We start from the raw sequence: 20,662 nt of genomic DNA on the forward strand, positions 1-20,662 counted from the left end.
AGAGAGAAAATGTCCATTCCCTTTGTTTATAAGGAAATATTACTTTTCTGAGACTAGAAAGCACTGACATTTAAGCCCAGTAAACAGCCTTGGTTTAGAAAAGAATAAATAGTAACACAAGTGGTGTATTATATAGGTGACAGTAGCTGAAGCTTATTTTGGTAGAAAATTTAGGGGGAAGCAGGCAAAGAATGCAGAAAAGTGCTTTTGGATACCTAAATCACAGGACAGCTGTGGCAGTGGGTTGATGAGCGCTGATGGTTATCCTTTGTTGATATGTTATGTGTTAATGTTGCATAGTTCATGCCTTGTTAGCCCTTATTCTTCCTATTCTTAGGACCAAATAGCAGTTACCTGTCAATCTTGTTGTTTACATGGCACCTGCTCCTGCCAGTCAACCAGAGACCTCTCCCAGTGTCTGGAAACTTCTAAGAAGAGTCCTGGGTGATTGGTTGGAGCCAGGGTTTCCCCCTCCTACAAGTTAAATTATGTACCCTGAATTCCTGTCATTGGTCCCCATGCCCTGCTGTCCCACGTGTTCTTTTTCCCCCTTTAAAAACTGAACCCTTCAGGCGCTCGAGGTCTCTCCGTCTCTCCATCTCTCAATCTTGGAGCCTTGGCCCTGGGGTTGGAATAAAACCTCAGTTGCTGTTTCATTGGAGGGTCCCGTCTCTCATTTCATCTGCGTCTTAGCAGTGGCTCTTTTTCACTGACTCAAAGACCCCAAGTTGTGGTGGTGCCAGGGCTGGCCGGAGCCAGCAACACTGGGAAAACCACAGCAGACAACAAAGTGACTTCTAAGTTTTCCTTACTGCTCTAGTTAAAACAATACAGATTAAAGCTCCTCTCCAGAGGAAGGGATTTAAGAATCCTGTGCTAAAACCACAAATGAATATTTAGAGATGGTCTTGATGGAACTATGAGGGTGATGGAGAACAAGTTAACAAAACAAAATCAACATCAATGAGTAACAAAGAAAGTGTCCCAGTAAAGTCAAAATCCAGAAGCCTTGTTCACAGGGAATAAACATCTCCTTGAAACAGCTCAGGGAAAAGAAAAGAATCAGTTCTAGAAAGGACAGATCAGGTACCACTGCAGCATTTGGCAGCTGCCAAGAATTTGATCTTTACAGAGAGAGGCCAAGGAGCAGCAAGATATTTTATATATGAACTGTTAAACAGATGTTATAAGCACAGTGACAGTCATCCTACACTAGTTGGAGATAATTTAATATGAGGAACATCCCTGAGAAGCCATGCAGTGAAATATTATAAGGAAACACAATCATGTCTGTGTTTAAAGGGAAGTGCTTTACAAGCAGTTTGAAGAACCAAAATTAATAGTCAAACTCCAAAATTATTAGTCAAAATGCTGCATGAGTTTTAAATTTTGAGAGTTGTGCATAGGGTTATAATTTCATGTCAGAGCCACTGATATGTAGATTTTCCTCCCACATAACTCTTCTCAACATCTCAGTTCTAGAAAGACATCATCTGGTGTAGGATTCAAACAGGACAAGAACCAAAAACCACTTTGGAGCTGATGACTTCCACAGAGGATTAATAAAGGTAATAAAGAGTGAGAATAATAATGCTGCTCAGGTGGGTTGGAACAATATAAAGAAAAGAACAAGACAAAGTGCCAAAGGAAACAAGGGCTGTATGCCACAGCACTGGCCTGACAGCAGGCTAAAGAAAAATGTAAGTACAGTATCAGGAAAAACTGCATAAAAGAGTTTCCCAGAGGAAAATGTGAAAGTTTTGTCACTTTAAATGGCCTGAAGATAGAATGCTAGTGGCACAGATGGATACAGTGCACACGACTTGATGGAGCCCTGTCCATTCAGGGTCCTCAGCCAACACAAAAACCAGGACAGCAGATAAATGGGAACTGCCCAGCCTGGACTTTCTTTTTTTTTTTTTGGTCAAGTTTGAGATGCTCCTTAGCAGAATAACAAAGGGAGAGAAGAGTAAAGCTCAGCTGTGCAATGATAGAGTTCCTGTAGCTTTAGATAAAATTAAACATAAACAGAAATCGTCCTTATAAACTTTTAAATGAAATCTCACATTTGGGATTAAGACATACTAAGCTTTTCCCCAATTTTCTGCTAAAGGAGATCTTTTCAAGCTCAGGCATGTTAAAATGGAGCTATCTGCCTCTATCACAAACTAATTTGAGCCACCATTTTCAGCTCTGCCTAACACAGAGATTAGATAGCCCAGGCAATTTTTTATAGCAGGTTCCCAAGCTGGAGTGGTCCGATTGCTCTTGGGGAGATTTATGGAAAGTCATTACTGATTGGTATTACTGATTGACAACGATTAGTACTCCTGGAAAGATAAGTCTTATTCTACACTACATGGTTACAGAATATCAATTACAGGAGGGAATGGGTGGGTTTACACATTTTCTTTCTCATTTCTAGATGAAGGAGTGAAGCCACATCACTCACCACTCTAGCATCCTGAAAAGCTGAAAGGAACATTTCGTGGAACTTCATTGCTTCCACCAAATAGCTGCATTTCACTTCTCTTTTTTGTCAGTCTTGCACATCTTCACAGGCTTGTGAGGCTGTCAGAAGAGTTAAATGCAGCAGGCTGTGACTGCAATCCTATTTATAGCTACCCCATGAAGTCAGAAAAGGCAGCACGTTTGTCAAACAGGAAATTACACATCAAGATGTAGGAAACAATCCTGGTTATAGACACTGACTGGCTTTACTGGTCAGTTCCAACATTTTCTCATGCTGCAATAATGTCATTGGACCTTTAATGCCATTTCTTCTCTGCCTCTTTCCTGCTGGTTCCCTGTGTGCTCCATGTGACACCTGAAGAGTTGGGATGTGCCACAGGAGCGGCTCATGGATCAGCTAAATAGGAGCCACGTAGTTTTGGATCTCAGTAAAGAAGCTACTTAAAATAAAAATGGTCCTGAGCAGCCCCTAGAAGCATAATTAGTTATCTACAGGCTTATTTAGCAAAAAACCTTAAGTGTTTAAGTGCATTAAGCAGGTCTGAGATACCACCAACAAATTTTCTGAGAAGTTCTGAATTTTTAATACGTGCATCACTTATAACCTTTGTGGAAAAAACCCCACATTCTTTAAAACAAACTGAATGAACATTTGCAAATTAATTATTTACTTGTTGTTTTGGACAGTAAAACAAGCAAACTAAATGTAGTTCAGTAACAAGCCATTCACATTCTGCTTCCAGAAGGCAGAGCAGCACCTCTGTATGTACAGAAGAAAGGGTGAACTCTGCTCTCCCTTGGAATAGAACAAAAACTTACTGCCTCATCCATGAACTTTTCAAAGTGTGGGTCTAAACCTTTCTTCTAGACATTTAACTTGCCAAAATGCTCTTCCAAGCACTAACAAAATGAATACAATCTATTTGCATGAGGGGAGGTAAAATGTGACTTTGCAAGATAAAATGAATTGCAAATTCTTTATTTATTCATCCTCTCAGAGCAAAACCATAAGCCCGTAGCTTACACACTGTGCTTCACCTTGCACGTCCATTTGAGTTTAAAAAGTGCAATGCTGGCAAAAAAATCTAATCAAGACTTGTTCTGCATTGATTTTCTTTTTTGTAAGGTCAGATGCCATGTTTTGTGAACACAGTTCTAATTGTGTCATGCAGATACACACTTTTCTTGGTCTCCAGAAAAGCTTCAGTGCAAGAGCACAATAAGGACAGCTGTGACTACTTGCTGCCTTCCACAAAAGAGGTTATTAGTCCAAACAGAAGAGTTTTCCTTAAACACATCCCCATTATCCACAGTCACATATTTGCCCATTTCTAATAACTTGCTCATAATTTGTTTTTCCAACTGAAAGTGCCTTTATGAGCATTTTGCACTTCCTTAGCCAGGATTTGTTTATTCCTTTCTCTTCACTTTGGAGCCACAATCCACCACCACATTACTGCATCTTACACACAATAGAAGCAGACAGATGGTCAGGTTCCACTGCAAGAAAAGCTGTTGGTGGAAGCCCCTAAAAAGAACAAGACTATGGCAATGAAAACGTCTTTTCTGCATTTAAAGCCATGCATGTTGAGACAGGTGCCAGCATCTAATACACTGGTATCAACTTCAGTTCTGGAAAACATAAGCATTTTCTCCAGTGCCAGAGCAGCAGTGCACATTCCTGCCCCTGAGCTGAGGAATTCAAAGATTTCCTTATTGTATGCTTATCATCTTCTGCCATGAATATTCTGTTAGAATCTCTACCCTGTTGGGCATTGAATATGGTCCCTTTTGAAGTGCCACTTGAAATACCCCAGGTTTAACCTGGGTTCACAGTCCATGCTTCTAAAACTCATGTAAGAGAGAGAAAATCCTTGACTCCTCAGGTTTGGTTTTGATGAAAACCTTTGCTGCTTACCCTTGCAACCTTCAGCATTACGTAGGTGCACATTTACTGCAGAGCCTTTGCTGTGATTTAGCTGTTCTCATACAGGCAACCTGAAAAGTGCTATATTCCCAGCAAAAAAACTTCCTCACTCTGACAGCAGAGAAGCAGCAGCCTCTAATGGGCTCCCAAGTTGCTCATGTAATTGAATTAATATCTGTCCCTCAGCTGCAGCAATGCCTGAGCTACAGTTAGTGGGAGCCAAACTCTGCGGGATGGGAGTGAGTGTCAGAGCCTTCCAGAGGGGCTCCCAGCCATCCCAATCCTACTGCTGGGGGCCAAAGGTTGCTTCAGCAGCATTCTAAATCCTGCCACTCACCTCCTGTGCTGCAAAAGGCTTTCCCATCCCCAGGATCACAAATTATCAAGAAGGGAGGGAAGTTTTAGGCGCAAGCTTGCTTTATAAAAGATGGTGGTTTTCAAGCTATATTAAAATATTGCAGCCTGAGCCACAAGTTCCAAATCCTCTTTTTCATAATTATCTCCATCATTTGTCACTGTAATGCATGGTGTGTTCACAGACACAGAGTAAAACCCTACAGATTGCCTGCAGCTGATCTGAATATTAGATCTATTCACCTCCACAACACAGAATTTCTCAGAGCATTCCCATACAAAATTCCACCAGAGATCCTGGTTAGAATTCCACTGGAATCTCAAGAGATCAAAATAATTTGGTGTGCCTGTGAAAAGACAAGACCGTTTGTGTTGAGGTCTCACCCTTGGACTTCCAAAATGTTCTAAAGGCCCAGTAATTTTTTAAAAATTATTTTCTTATTAATTTCCAGTGTAGAAAGACATGCTTACCTCCTCCTCCCATATCATGGAAGAAAGCAGAGGTTACGACCGACAGATTCTAGCACTGATTGTTGAAATAAGAACTCATTCCATCTGTATCCCCCTTCCTTTGGGATAGAAAACACCAACACACATCCATCAGGGAGGTTCAAAAAACAGAATAGTGTCTGCAAAATGCCTTTCAACATGCAAAAAAATGCCTGCATCTGCTTAACACTCCCCCCAACAAATATCACCATTTCTGAAGTAAAATGTGACAGATAATTAGTTTTGTGACTTGCCTGGCTGTGACACCCAGGTACTCAGCATTACCTGCTTCCTCACCTGTTAGAAAAATGATACTTTGATCTGATGAAATGCAGTCCACAGAAATAAAAAACCTAACCTGTAATAAATTTAGATCACTTCTTTATTATTATTCCCAGCTGATTACATACTTGGGATGAGTCAGTACAGCTCTTTGCAAACAACTTCCAGACTGCAAGCATATGGGATGTCTTGGAGGAAATGGTGCCAGGTACAGCCATATGCTGTGTTGCAATAGCAAATTTATCCCACACTCAGAGAATCTGTCTTGGAGGACTGTGAGATGATGGGGGGTTTCATTCCAGCAGCAGACCTGGAAGCAGTTCTGGCTCTTACTTTGTGAGTGGTGGTTTAGCAAACCTAGAACAGCTTAATCCCTTAGGCAGTGACTCTACAGGGCATTTGGGCACCACATGCCCTCTGTGCTTTTAATGAGTATCTCCCTCAAGACTAATGATATTTTAGAACACAAAACAGCTCATTTCCTTATAGCCATTCATTCACCATTTCATCTTCAAATAGTCTGCAGATGTCTGCATGCCACAACCAGCACATGAAACCACTGATGGATCTTCTCTGGTTCTGGTATTTTGGATTCAGCAGGGTTGGATTCTCACCCCACACATCTTCATCTCCAGAACTGATGCCACTCTTGTCCCCACACCATCCCTGACTGATCAGATGGTTCCATCTTTATAATGCTCTGTGAAGTGGGGAAGTGAAACATCTGTTTCCTGGCTGGATCAGTACATCACCAATGCCATTAAGTGGTTTAGGCAGGGCCATGGGAGACATGCAACTGAGAAGGAAATAGATCTCCTGTCTCCCATTGTGGTGTGAGCTTCTATTAGAATCATATTTTGCCTTCCCAGCCAGGCTCAGCTCTATTTTCCTACCCATGAATAGGTCATCTATTTAAAGGATAACCCACACACTCAGGCTCTCATCACTTCCAGAGAGTTCATCCACAGCTCAAAGGCACTCAAAGGCTCCTGAAATCTGCTAAAATTCCCAGGTCCTGCCAAGTCATCAACACCCTCATTTCCACCAGGCCTTGGATGCTCTTTGCCATCATCTGGGCAGTCCTTTGCTCCCTCATGTGTACAGGCACTGCCATGCTCTGAACTAGGCATGTTCCTTTCCAGCTCCTTTCCATGGTGACAGTGACAAAAGGCCTTTGAAGTCTGCATACAAACACTTTGGAGGCCAGAAATCACATTTTCAGAGCCCCAGGTTAGCAACAGGAGAACCAGATGTGAGTTTCTACTTCTATTTACTTCTGGACGATCTTTCCTTAAAAATCTGAGTGAGTGATGCCTCTATGTAACAATGAAGTAATTGTTTCCTCTTGACATGCACAGCCATTCAAAATAAAAATTGAACTGTAAATACCTTCCTAGCAGGAACATTAGGCATGAAATAATAATTCCTCTTGATAATTTATTAAATTTGCAGGCTAGGAGCCTGTATCTCAAAGCTAAGTTATACCTAATTCCCAAAAACCCAAAGATCTTAGACAACTGCCTTCTAGACACTGCAGGCAATCCTTCACTTCATTTCATTGGTGTTTCAGTTATACTGCAACAGCCAAACAAAATTTGAAACCATCCTAAGGAAAACACACCACACTATCTGTAAATAAACCATTCCGGTCCACAGACTGCTATTCACAGTGAGCAGCACTAATTACCATCAGGTAATTAAATAATGTATTATTCCTTTAGCAACTGTACTGATATGGACCCGAAGACTGAGTGCACACATAAGCAGGAAGATGTATTTTACTCTGGCTTGCTGACCTGAAATATCTTAGGAAGGATAAAAGTCATAAGTCCTTGCCTTTCAAAGCAATAGACCAGAAAAGAAAAAGCACACAGTGGAAATTAAAAAGGGAATGTCTCTAGAACAGTCAGTTCTTTGTTTAAATTGGACTATATTTCTTCTTTTATATTTTACTATCCACTGGTGAAAGTTTCCCCTAAGAGCTGATCAGACAAACCTTGTTTGCCCAAAACAGATTCATGAAACCAATGGGGATGTTTTGGAAGCTGGAATTGCTTGTGCAAATACCACCTTTCTGATTATGCTTATTGAAGTATTTAAGCAAATTTTTAGCTGCTGTCTTTCTTCCAAACACATTAATGCATCACCCTGCCAAGGCCTTTGCTGGTGTGTTATTACTCACAACCCTTTGAACACTTTACAGAACTTGGAGCTGTTCTAAGTCAAGCAGATGTTGCTTTTCCCAAGTGTTTTCATTAACACAAATGTTACAGAAAACAATATAACAGTTTCTCTTTAAAAATACAGAAACAATTATGTAGGGGGCAAGACTACTTACTACTTTTCACCTTAAAGAAAGACAAAACCCAGGCCTAGAGACACAAATCCGTAAATTGTTCCATCTAGGGTGTAAAGCTCTGTGACACAGCTCTGTTTACATCAATATATTCACATACTAAATACTAAAATATTAAAACCCACAAAGTTTAAATGTATGCCTGCTGCATTTTTCAGTGTGACAGTTAAGATGGAGTCTTTACTTCTAGAATTATCTTAAGCTCTTTTACAAACCAGAAATTTTATAAGCCAACACCATTATCATCACCATTACAAAATCGCTTAAATTTCAGAGTATGAAATGCTACCAATTGTAACAAATTGCATATTTCTTTTAATGAACAAATTTCATTTAGTGAGCAGAATATTTTCAGTGGAATATGCCTACCTGGTTCAAATAAGCCATTAAGTTCAACTACATGGAATTTCCTGCCTGAAGTGCTCCATAATTAGCAGCAGCAATAAAAATGGAGATAAAGCAAATCGAGGGAATTAATTCCTCTGCTGTGGTTTTGTTTGTATTTTCTTGCATCACATAATAAGATTTTAAGGAGTATTCAAAGGGATGACTGAATTTTAGGAAAGCAAGCACAGCATTCATTACCAGGAAGGAAAGAGCAGAACCCTGGGTCTGCACTGCTTGATTGCTGCCAGCCTTAGAGGGTGTTTTCTGAGCAGATGCACACGCAGGGATGGACCACTCAGGTGTTCAGAGATCCCAATAATTAATAGGAGTTAATAAAGCATAAAAAACCCCATTTTGTGACATCAATTATGTCTTTGGGTAGAACAATGAGTAGGTTAAAATAACAGACAGACACATATGGCCAGGTATTAGTTGCAGCCACTACCAGTGACCTCATATACAGCATAATTCAATTTGGAAGATAATAATGGGTAAAGTAATTCACTATAATTGCAGTCTGGAAATCATTTGCACTTCTAACATTAAGTCACATCTGTTTTTTTCAACAACAACCATTAATCATTGAGATAATATGAGATCCTGTTTCATTAAGAGACATATAAACATAGTTGAAAAATAAAGATTAATTCAGGAATCATGATGTAGAAAGGAGATAAATCTTATTTTTCCTATTTGTCACATAATGGGTGACAAAGAACAAAGGAAAACAGAGACATGACATCAGAACATTTACTTGTTCAGTCAGACAAGGTCACTCCCCAGAAATCCAAACCACACTGCAAGTGCTCCACAAGAGAAGAGCATACAGAGAACTTCTGGCTACGTGTGAGGAAACCACACTCCTCTGCAAAGCATTAGAAGCTTAATTTTGGGAAGCAGGAGCCAAAGAACTTTGCAATTCTAACTATCCTTCTTGTTGTTGAGAGGTCCTGGGGAGAAGCAGAGAAACCATTTGCTTCCATGCCAGAGAATGTCTTTGCATACTGTTTTAAAACATTAACCCACCCTGTCCTTCTCACAGGGCATTCTAAAACCAAAGTGCAGAGTCTGCATCTCTTCACCATCCTCCCCTTGCCCATCTCTAAGAGGTTGAGATATAAGGAACAGATGCCACCAACTCATTTCATATGCCCTGGAAGACTAATCTTTGACCCAGCACTCATAGTGTTGGAACATTTGATTCCACTCCTAATGAAAAACTCAGAATCAGTTACTGAACTACCTGACCACCAAAACATGCATTTTTGCTTCTATGCTTGAGCCAACCCCTGACAAATTAGCAGATCATTGGCTGTAAAGCAGTAAAGTAGGAATTTATACTCCACTTCTTTTCTCCCCAAAAGGCTTGCTCTGCACAGGTTTTTGCATAGGTTCATATTCAAAGTCCTACTGATAAGAACTGATGTCTTCAGAGATCCCTGATCCTCTGGCTTGACACAAGTGAGAACTATGAAAATTTTAATGCCTGAAAAGAATCACCCTAATACAAGCAGTGAGTCAAATCCTGACTCAAAATCTGGCCTAATCATAGGTAGTATTTTCAGTGGGTATAAATTAATGCAGGTTTCAGTAGAAGTTTCTCATGTTACATCAGCCTTTCAGCCTTCCTGCTGCCTCCCTTACCTCAAAATGTGCATGTTGTACCTTTGGAGGGAGTTCAAGATTCCCTGTACAACTAAAGCAGGTCCAGAAATTGCAACCTGGTGATTCAGAAAATGATGGAGAGGGTAAACAAGGCAAGGTGATGGCCCATCTGTTCTCTGTGCCACGCTGGTTTTTTCCCAGCAGAGAGCTCAGAGTGCCTGCAGCCCAACCTGGGACAGCCAAGCCTTTCAGCACCACTCCCTACCAAGGGCATGGATCAGCTCCCAGGATATCTGCTGCCTGTCAACTTCCCAGTTCATTGTTTCAGCACAAGATACACACAAAAAGAAGATAATTTCTGCCTGTGGGAAAGCTGCAGGGAAAGAGACAAACACCACCCTACTCCAGGCAATGGCAACTCGCAGATTGCTTCAGTGGAATGCAGATTTCATCTTAGAACATTTTATTTGTGTCTGGAAAGATTTTAAAAAAACAACCCAACAACAGCAACAAAAATCCACAAATAAACTTACAAAATATACTCCTCAAATCTACTGAGGAACAAACTGGCTATTAGAATGGGCAGGATTGTTATACTGATGGTTATGGATCAAGCAGACAAATTGCTGAAATAAAAAAGGGCATTTTGCATTATGTACTTACATGCAAGAGACAGAAAAAGATATAAGGAGGCATTGGAAAATCCCAGTCAATATTAATATCTGCTATAATTTTATTACTGTCCATCTGGTTTTGGCTGCAGCTCAAGGAGGACCCTTTGCTCTCTATGAAGTAAAGACAGACGGTTGAGTTAATATCATTTTGGCAACCATTTACTGCGAGTGGAGACCTTAGCCCCTCCTTCACCTCGGAGCTGCTGAAGCCTGGCAATCCTGCAGGCACAGTCAGCTACATATCCATATCCATCCACCTCTTTTCCCTCCAGCCTGAGCCGAGCAAGGAGCGAACACCAGAAGGTGGCAGCAAGGACTCGGCTGAAACCCACGACGTGAGGATCCTCACCTCGCACACATTTTTACCTCGAGTTTGAGTAAATAAAAACAAAGCTGGGACCCCCTCTTAGCCATTCCTAAAGGCTTGGGTGGCTCTGACCATGGAAAGCAAAAATCTGATCATCTAAAATAATATTTATGGTTACACTAAAGCTGTCTCGTGAATAACGGTTCAGGTAAGTTTAACAAGGTAGATGAAAACTGAAGCATTTAAAGTTTAAAAAGTAATTTGTTGAAATTACTGGGAATTGGGAGTTTTTGCTCAACAAGAATATACAAGACTTATGCAACTGTTTTACATGGTATATTTTTTTCTGTGCAATAATTTCCAGGTACTTGAGGAAAGAATTGAAATAAACTAAAGGTTGTTAAGGAATAGAAGCCCAGTCCTGTAAAATGCTGACCCATTTACATTCACAGAATCTAATTCAGTATCAGCAAACATACTTTAATAATTTCATGTTTACAGAGGGGTTTAGCAGATAGAAGGCAGCAGATAGGAAGACATCTCCATTTTTCCCTCCTAAACCCAGTCAAAATGAAATCTGACTAGATCCCATTACTTTTTAAATATTATTTCGAGAACCACTGAACCCTTTTACTTTGGGTATAAACCTAAAAGATGACAGCTCTATTAAAGACTCTGAGAAATTAATCCAATTTATCAAGTTCTCTGAAAGAGAGGCAAACGGACAGTGGCTTACAGGAAAGCAGATGACGTTCTTCGGCACTGTAGAACCACTAATTCCATTTCAGGTACCAACATTTACTCCTCCCAGTACACATAGTAATATACCAATATGCTGCCATTAGTTAGCATAGTACAGCTGTAGGAATAATGGTACCCAAGATCCCACACACTCTGATTTCACTTGGAATTTCCCTCACACTTAGTCTTGTTTGTGCTGTAGTAAATCTTAACTAAATGGAATTTGTTGCTTTCAGTGTTCCTGAACACCAGCCTCAGCAAATTTGGTGTTCACCCACCTGGGTGGCAATTCTGTTTGCAGCTATCACCCACACCAAACTTTAACACTGTCCATAACTATCACAAAAAAAGACTAATGAGATATATGGGCTCTTTTTCTTCCCTTTTTATCATTAAAAATAATGCTTTTTGTAGTAATTCAAATATTTTAGCATATTATTTTGGGGTTACAATAGTGGAAAAAGGGATAGTGCCATCAAAAGCTAGTTCAGAAAGCCATTAAAAATGCAGGAAGAAAGTACAAATCTTAATTCAAAGATGCTTCTGGTTTTCCAGATAATTATGGCTGCCAATTTTAATTTCTTCTAGCTCAAAAGCATTCAGAGACAAAAAAATTCCCAAAACAACTCTGAAAAAAACCGCACGCTTTGCTAAAATTTGCATATTTTGGGTCAATTTAAAATTAATTCCACTTTCAACTGATTTTTCACATCACATTTTTCAGATAGTGCATTTCTTTGTAGAAATTTGTTCTCTCTTGCAAGGAAAAAAGTAATTCCAAAATGAACTGACTGATTGACTTACGCTGCAAAATCCATCAATCAAGATGCCCTCTCCTGTCAGAGAACCGAGTTTAGTCTTTTATCACTGTAATATAAATAACTGTCTTGCTGAGGAAGAAATAACAAAAACAGCATTCACAAAGGTACTCAGACACCCTCACGACAAGATTCTCCATAAAATGATGTGAAATTTTATAGAAAATTGGAGAGGTCACAAGTGAAAACAGATTTTCAGTGTCTCAGCCATGCCAAGGTGATGACTACAAAGAGGCCACAACCCAAATTTGGATGTGAACCATGCTGAAATGAGAGGCTGTTGAAAGTTGGAGCTGTTCAAGTGTGGATGTGCTGAGCATTTTCTCCAGTTTCACCCCACCATATCCCCCTAAAATTCCAGCAGCTGCAGCAGAACTATGCCGCAAACATATTATCAAATTTTATCAACAGTGCTATCAGATGGATGATGATAAATTCATGAATTGTGAAAGGCTTTGTCTATTTTGGCTAACTGTAATTAACAAGGCACAAAGTTGAACTGGAAAGTTGTGTTAGAATGATTCCCAAGGGCCTTTTCATATTGGATATTACAAAATAAATTGTAATACAAAATAAATTGTAATACAAAATAAATTGATTCATTGTGTTCTATCCATTATTATCATTCACTTTTTTTCCATTTTCTCTGTCTACTTGCACTGAGAACAAAAATTGGCCCTTTGATGCCCTCAGCAGCAGAATCCCTTACAGTGTGTTGTCTCTTTCACTGTTCTGCAATGTGCTGTCACTTCCAGCAGCAGCAGCAGCATTTCCTGCATCCTTTCTGCTGGAGTTAGGAATTATAGCCCTGTTTACTGGTTGCAAGAAATGGCAGTGAAGGCTGACAGAGCAGAACTGCAACGTCAGTCAAATGCAGTTGTCCAAACGATTCAGTGTTCCCCCTCCCTTGTGCACATTTTGGCAACCTTGGAAGGCATCAGGGTCCAGCAGTGAGGGGCTCTGGCTTGAAATCTGAAAGAACTGGGTCACAAGCCCTGGCTGTCACTGGTGTGCTCCTGTTCTGTGCACATCAGTTAATCCTTTTCCTCTTCAACCCCTGTCCCTTCAGATCCAAAGTACTTTGCATCACTGTCTCTCACTGTTGACATAGTCTAAATTCCATTGAATTACATGGAGAATATCTTACACAGACTCCAGCAGAGTCCCACCTTTCATACTGTGCTAATGTAGTGCTTAGCACCAAAATAAACCCTCACCTCAGCTGGGGTTAACAGAAAATATGGCTGCTGCAGGAAAAAAACTACTGTATTTAAGAAGAAATGCGTCACAGAGAGTCTGGAAATAATAACTAAGAACACTCAAGCTTTTAATTGCTGCTCAAGCACCACTGTCTCAGTAAAGACTGGTGACTGCACCAAGCAAATAAAGCCACCAGGATTTTGTCAGCTTTTGAGATGTTCTGAGTTAGGAGTTAACCGTGGTGCTGTGGCCAAAACTGTATTTCTGGATGTGAAAGTGCATAGCCACAGTTTTTGCAAAATTGACTTTTTCTTTGAGAGGGGACATCAGGGAGCTGCATGGCAAACTACAAATGGCCAAAAGCTAAATCATGTCATTTTTGACTCGGGACATTTGCAAGATCAGCATCTTTAAATCAGCCTCCATCCTTGGTTCTGACACTGGAGCTCATAGTTAAGGTTAGTTCCTTCCACTGTATTAACACCCAAATCAACCAGGACAATTTATCATACGTTAATTTTTTCTGATTCTGGAATAAATCCCAAATTTACTATAAACCAACACCGGAGTAAATGGTATGCATGGAAATAAAAGGCTCATTTGAGCCCTCTGAATTGTACTCTCATTTCAAGAGACATTGAAAAAACTTGACTCTGAAGTTATTCCTAACCAAAAAATTCTATCAGTCCTGTGAACTGCTGAATTAAAACAAATTGAATAGAGGTAATGTATTTATAAGGGCTTTTTTTTATTTCAAAGTGGATATTTCTGAGAGACAATATCTTAATAAAATGTTCAAATTTTGACATTTGCATTTCCCCAAAGCAAATGCCTGTCAAATTTTCCCAATCCCCTCTATTTCAGAGTTTTTGGTAAATTCTGTGTATAGATCAGCAATTTTATTTATTTTTTTTTTTCACTAAAAACCTCCTTCCTTGATTAGAGAGGCAGAATCAAAATACAACAACATTGTTAGGAATTAGTATAATGCAATCAGCTGAAAAGCAAGCTGATCTCTGTGCACGTGCTCTGTAATGAGATGTCTATACAGACACACAAGACAGTGCACAAAGAATGAGGAGGAGGCTCTGTAAAACTCAGATTATTATTGTTCATCTAGAAAAGGAGGGGTTTGATGCTGATCTGTGTGAAGGTCAGACTTTGAAGTGACACCCAAAGGAGCAAACAAAGAAAAGGAAACAACTACAACAGAAATAAGGCTTCTTGGAGACACGTGTTTCTGAAGGGAGGGGATTTGCCTTCTTTTTGTGATGCTTTGAAAAATATTTGCTGACAATCTATACCAGACAGGCAGATAAACAAATGCATTTTAAAATTAAGGAAAAAAAAAAAAATGAAGCCTTGGTTCTTTCTGTCCACATTCCACTCCACAGTTTAAAATTATAATTTTGTTCTGTGAAATACACAAACCAAAAATTTCATGCTCAACTGTCATAAAAAGGAGTGGAGAAGTTCATTTGCTATACAAAACTACTTAAATACATTTTCCTCCCTGTTTTCCAACACCCTCTACCAATGATACTAAAGAACTCAGAATAGTTATACCACGCTGACTTGGAATTCATCTTTTCCCTGATGTTAGCACCATGCCATATAAAAAAAATGAAACACATCCACTTTATGATTCCTCCATTTCATCTCTTTCCTTGTATTTTGGCTGTTCCTCCACCACCTCGACTTGCCCTTTTTCTCAGGTAATCCTGCTCTGAGCTCTTGATCCACTCTCCTGGGTGGATGTTCAGCTGCCCTGGTACCTGCACTGCTTTTTTTTCTGCAGTAGCACCACCAATACAAAGGGCCCTGCAGGGATAGGAAAAGATCTCTGAACCTGACTGCAAAAATGAACATTATCACTTAGTAGTTAAAACTATCACAGTTCTCCCTTTTCTTTCAGGATGAAGCTGTAGGGAAAGAATCAAAGCCTTCCAATAAAAAAATTATTAAACATATGGTGGGAAGAATTTATTTACAAAGAAAAAATGTTTCCACATTAACCAAATACTGAAAAAACTTCTGCAAATAATCAAAAGTTTAATAATAATTATAATAAAATCTTTAAACATTTTCAGAATATAAATTCTGCACTGAAATGGCACTTTGTTATCTGAAATACATTTAAAGAAAACTATTCAACACTACAGAATTTATTATGACCAAAAGCAAGGAGATTAAAATCTATGGTTCCCTTCTGGAAGTTATTTCAGAATGCAATTTTAATTTGTTTTTTTTAAATTCCAATGGCAGAAGCTTTTTTCAGCTGTAGAATTCTCATTTTCAAATATTAAATTTTGCTTGTTTAAAAAAACATTCTTCTATACATGGTTCTCTAGAGTTTAGTTGGGTTTTTTCCTATCCTTGGAAAACTTCACTAGTCAAGGATCCATAGTGAAGGCAGTTTGTTTGATTGTGGTTTTTTAAAGGAGTATAGAGAGCACTCAAGACAGTAATACAGTCTAATAAGTAGAATAGTTTAATCCCATTTGAGCTATAGTTTTTATGTTGGAGAAATTATTTCTGCTCTTGCACTTGACTCTGCTTCAATTTGCAGCAAATGAAAGCTGTATTCTTATGTTCAGTGCAAAACAAATTAGAAAGGAAAAGAAGGTCAGATCAAGCAGAGTTTACTTAGAAAGGCTGGCAGAGACCAGATTTGCAGCAGCGGGTTCAACATCTGAGCTTAGATTCATACCCAATTTAATATGACTTTGGAGGGGTGAAATTGCTGTCTGATCATTCCCATAAGGGGAGAAGGAAAGATCAGAATATATTCCCAGATGTGGTAATTTTCCAAGCAGAAGTAAGCCTGGCACACACTCACTTCCTGCAGAATAAGACATTCTCACCTTGTCAGAGAATGAGGAAGGGCCTGTGCTGAGAATATATGACTTCCTTATGATTGGCCATTTGTAACAAGGTGTGTACAATATTTATTGAGATTGATGTTTCTCTGCCCTTGGTTTAGCTCGAGGAAGAGATCTAGACATGCTTAAGAAATTTGCACAACACCTTCAGCCCAGCCACTTGGCACTAATTTAAAGCACAGGCATCACAGGAGTTTAATTAAAGCCTCTCCCACCTCACTTGCCAATCAATGAGCTGCAGCAGACAGGGGAAGAGGTGCAAGGATTCAAGGGCTTCTGCAATACTCATAGGAGTGGGATTTATGGTCTATATGTGAAGTTACAGATCCTTCATTAATGTATTGGCCAAACTAACACATGGTCAGAACTTTCCTTCTCTTTGCCTCCGGCCCTCGTCTCCTAAAGAGAAAGAGGACCAGAAGAGGCAGAGGTGACTTCCTGCAGTCTGTTTCAATACTTGTTCTGTGCAAGAAAAATGCAATGGAAGTGGCTCCACATGAAAATGGGATTAACAGTACTGAGGTGTTGTGGTTTGAAAGCAAAACGAGTGAGAGGCTCCAAGTCAGTCAGAGATATAATTTAATAAGAAGAAAGGTAAAAAGGTAAAAACAAAATAAAATAAATGCAATAACACAAAGGATCACTGACAAGATCAGAATACAACCTGAGCAGGATGGTGGAAGCAGTTCAGGTGAAGTGCTCTTTCTGAAGCAGTGATCCTGTAGAAAGGTCTGGGAGCTTTGGTCTTCTGGGAATCCAGTGGGTAAGTGCTACCTGCACTGTTTTACATACCAGCTTATATCCAGGTGAGAATGCTTGGCTCCTCCCTCTGGGCAGAGCATCTCACAATAGCATGAGAAGTGTGAAATGGGTCTTTGATGGCCCATTAACAGAGATAACCCCTGGAGGGAGTTACTTGTGACTCATGGGCCATTAGCAGAAGACACCCCCAAAGGCGTTAATGGGCCATTAGCAGAAAAGGCAGGGGGCTTGGGAAATCACTAGCTCACCTGGTTTCAACAGTTCATGAAGATGGTGATAGAATAAATACTTTGTGTACATCCTACACCGCAACTTAGGACATAATCCACCCCTTATTTTATTACTATCTACATTATATCCAAATCAGTACATTCTTACAAAGATATGCATACACATAGAGAATAAAATGTTACACACTGTTCTCACTTAAAATTAAGTCTCTCTGTGGTACACAATGGGTTTCCCCATCTTTTTGCATTACTTACTGAGTGTGACCAGGTCTTTGAGCAAAAACAATCCCACGGATGGGTTTGCTTTTTCTTGAGGCAGGATTAATCCAAACAGTCTTCCTTAAAATTTCTTTTATATGTACTGCAGGGACTTTATCTCCATTCACTGTGTGCAAGGGTTTAGACTGGGCAGGACTACTTTGATTAATAGACTCTTGGGTGTTGACTATCTAGGTAGCTTTGGCTAAGTTCATTTTTTAATTTTTGAAGGTCTCTTTGCTAAGTGCTTTCAGGGCAGTTTTTAGTAGTCTATTGCACTGTTCAACTTTTCTGGCAGCTGGTGCATGATAAGGAATGTGATATATCTATTCAATACTGTGTTTTCTGGCCCAGGTGTTTATAAGGCTGTTTTTGAAATGGGTCTTGTTGTTTGACTCAATTCTCTTGGAGGTGCCATGTTTCCACAGGACTTGTTTTTCAGGCCCAGGATGGTGTTCTGGGCAGTGGCATGAGGCACAGGGTAGGTTTCCAGCCATGCAGTGGTGGCTTCCACCATGGTCAGCATGTAGCGCTTTCTTTGGCGGGTTTGGGGAAGGGTAATGTAGTCAATTTGCTAGGCTTCCCCATACTTGTACTTTAGCCATTGTCTACCATACCACAGAGGCTTCACTTGCTTGGCTTGTTTGATTGCAGCGCACAGTTGTGGATGACCTGGGAGATGCTGTTCATAGTAAGGTCCACTTCTTGGTTACAGGCCCATCGGTATGTCACATCTCTTTTTTGATGACCAGAGGCATCATGGGCCCAGCGAGCTAGGAACAGTTCTCTTTTGTGCTGCCAGTCTAGATTCACCTGTGATACTTTCACCTTGGCAGCTTTGTCCACCTGCTCGTTGTTGTGATGCTTCTCATTAGCCTGGCTTTTGGGTACGTGTGTGTCTACGTGTTGAACTTTCACAGTCAGTCTCTTTACTCGGGCAGCGATGTCCTGCCAAATGTCAGCGGCTCAGATGGGTTTTCCTCTGTGCTGCCAGTTGGCCTTTTTCCAGCGATTCAGCCATTCCTACAGAGCATTAGCTACCATCCACGAGTCAGTGTAGAGATAGAGCCTCGGCCATTTCTCTTGTTCAGCAATATCCAAAGCCAGCTGGACAGCTTTAAGCTCTGCAACCTGACCTGACCCACTTTGTCTTTTGGTAGCTTGTGCAACTTGTTGTGTGGGGCTTCAAACTGCAGCTTTCCATTTCCGGTTAGCGCCTACAATTTGGCAGGAGCCATCAGTGAAGAGAGCATATTGTCTTTTAGTCTTTGGTAGCTTATTGTATGGTGGGGCTTTTTTGGCACGTGTTACTTGGTTTTCTTCTTTTTCAGACGATAATCCAAAATTCTCACCTTTTGGCTAGTTTGTTATAACTTCCAGAATCCCAGGGTGATTTGGGTTTCTAATACGGGCGCGCTGTGTGATGAGAGCAATCCATTTGCTCTATGTGGTGTCAGTGGCGTGATGTGTGGAGGGAACCTTTCCCTTAAACATCTACCTTAGCACTGGTAATTGGGGTGCCAGAAGCAGCTGTGTTTTAGTACCAATCACTTCTGAGGCAGCTTGAACTTTTTTATAGGCGGCCAAGATCTCTTTCTCTGTGGGAGTGTAGTTGGCTTTGGAGCCTTTGTAGCTTCGGCTCTAGAATTTCAATGGTTGGCCTCGAGTCTCCCTAGGCACCTTCTGCCACAGGCTCTAGGACAGACTGTTGTTCTCGGCTGCAGAGTAAAGCACATTCTTTACATTTGGTCTTGTCCTAACTAGGCCAAGGGCTACTGCGTGAGCAATCTCTTGTTTGATCTGAACAAAGGCTTGTTGCTGTTCAGGGCCCCAGTGGAAATTGTTTTTCTTGCGGGTAACCAGATAGAGAGGGCTCACGATCTGACTGTACTCAGGAATGTGCATCCTCCAGAAGCTTATGGCACTTAGGAAAGCTTGTGTTTCTTTCTTGTTGGTAGGTGGGGACATGGCAGTGATTTTGTTTATTATCTCTGTGGGGATTTGGCGACGTTTATCTTGCCACTTGACTCCTAGGAACTGGATTTCTTGAGCCGGTCTTTTAACTTTACTTTGTTTAATGGCAAAACTAGGTTTCAACAGAATTTGGATAATCTTTTTTTTTTTTCTCAAAGACCTCTCTTGGGGCGTTTCCCTATACGATGATGTCGTCGATGTACTGCAGATGTTCTGGAGCCTTACCTTTTTTCAGTGCAGCCTGGATCAGTCTATGGCAGATGGTGGGGCTGTGTTTTTACCTCTGGGGAAGTTGGTTCCAGGTGTACTGCACGCCCCTCTAGGTGAAAGCAAACTGGGGCTTGCACTGTGCTGCCAAAGGGATGGAGAAGAAGGCATTGGTGATGTCAATGGTTGCATATTACTTTGCTGCCTTGGACTTTAGCTCATATTGAAGCTCTAACATGTCTGGTACAGCAGCACTCAGTGGTGGTGTGACTTCATTCAGAGCACGGTAATCTACTGTTAGTCTCTATTCTCCACTGGACTTACGCACAGGCCATATTGGGCTGTTGAAAGGTGAATGAGTCTTACTGACCACCCTTTGGCTTTCTAGTTTACGGATCATCTCATGTATGGGAATCACAGAGTCTTTGTCAGTGTGGTATTGGCGGTGGTGTACTGTTGTTGTGGCAGTTGGTACCTGTTGTTCTTTGACTCTCAGCAGTCCCACAGCAGAGGGGTCATCTGAGAGACCAGGCAAAGTATTCAACTGTCTGATGTTTTCTTTTTCAACTGCAGCTATTCCAAAAGCTTAACGATATTCTTTCGGGTCTTTGAAATATTTATTCTTGAGATAGTCTATGCTGAGAATGCATGGGGCCTCTGGACCAGTTGCGATGGGGTGTTTTTGCCACTTGTTTCTAGTTAAACTCACTTTAGCCTCTAATACAGTCAGTTTCTGG

The sequence above is a fragment of the Zosterops lateralis genome (assembly GCF_965231275.1).
Source record: "Zosterops lateralis genome assembly, chromosome: 5".
In the NCBI taxonomy this organism is placed as follows: domain Eukaryota; kingdom Metazoa; phylum Chordata; class Aves; order Passeriformes; family Zosteropidae; genus Zosterops; species Zosterops lateralis.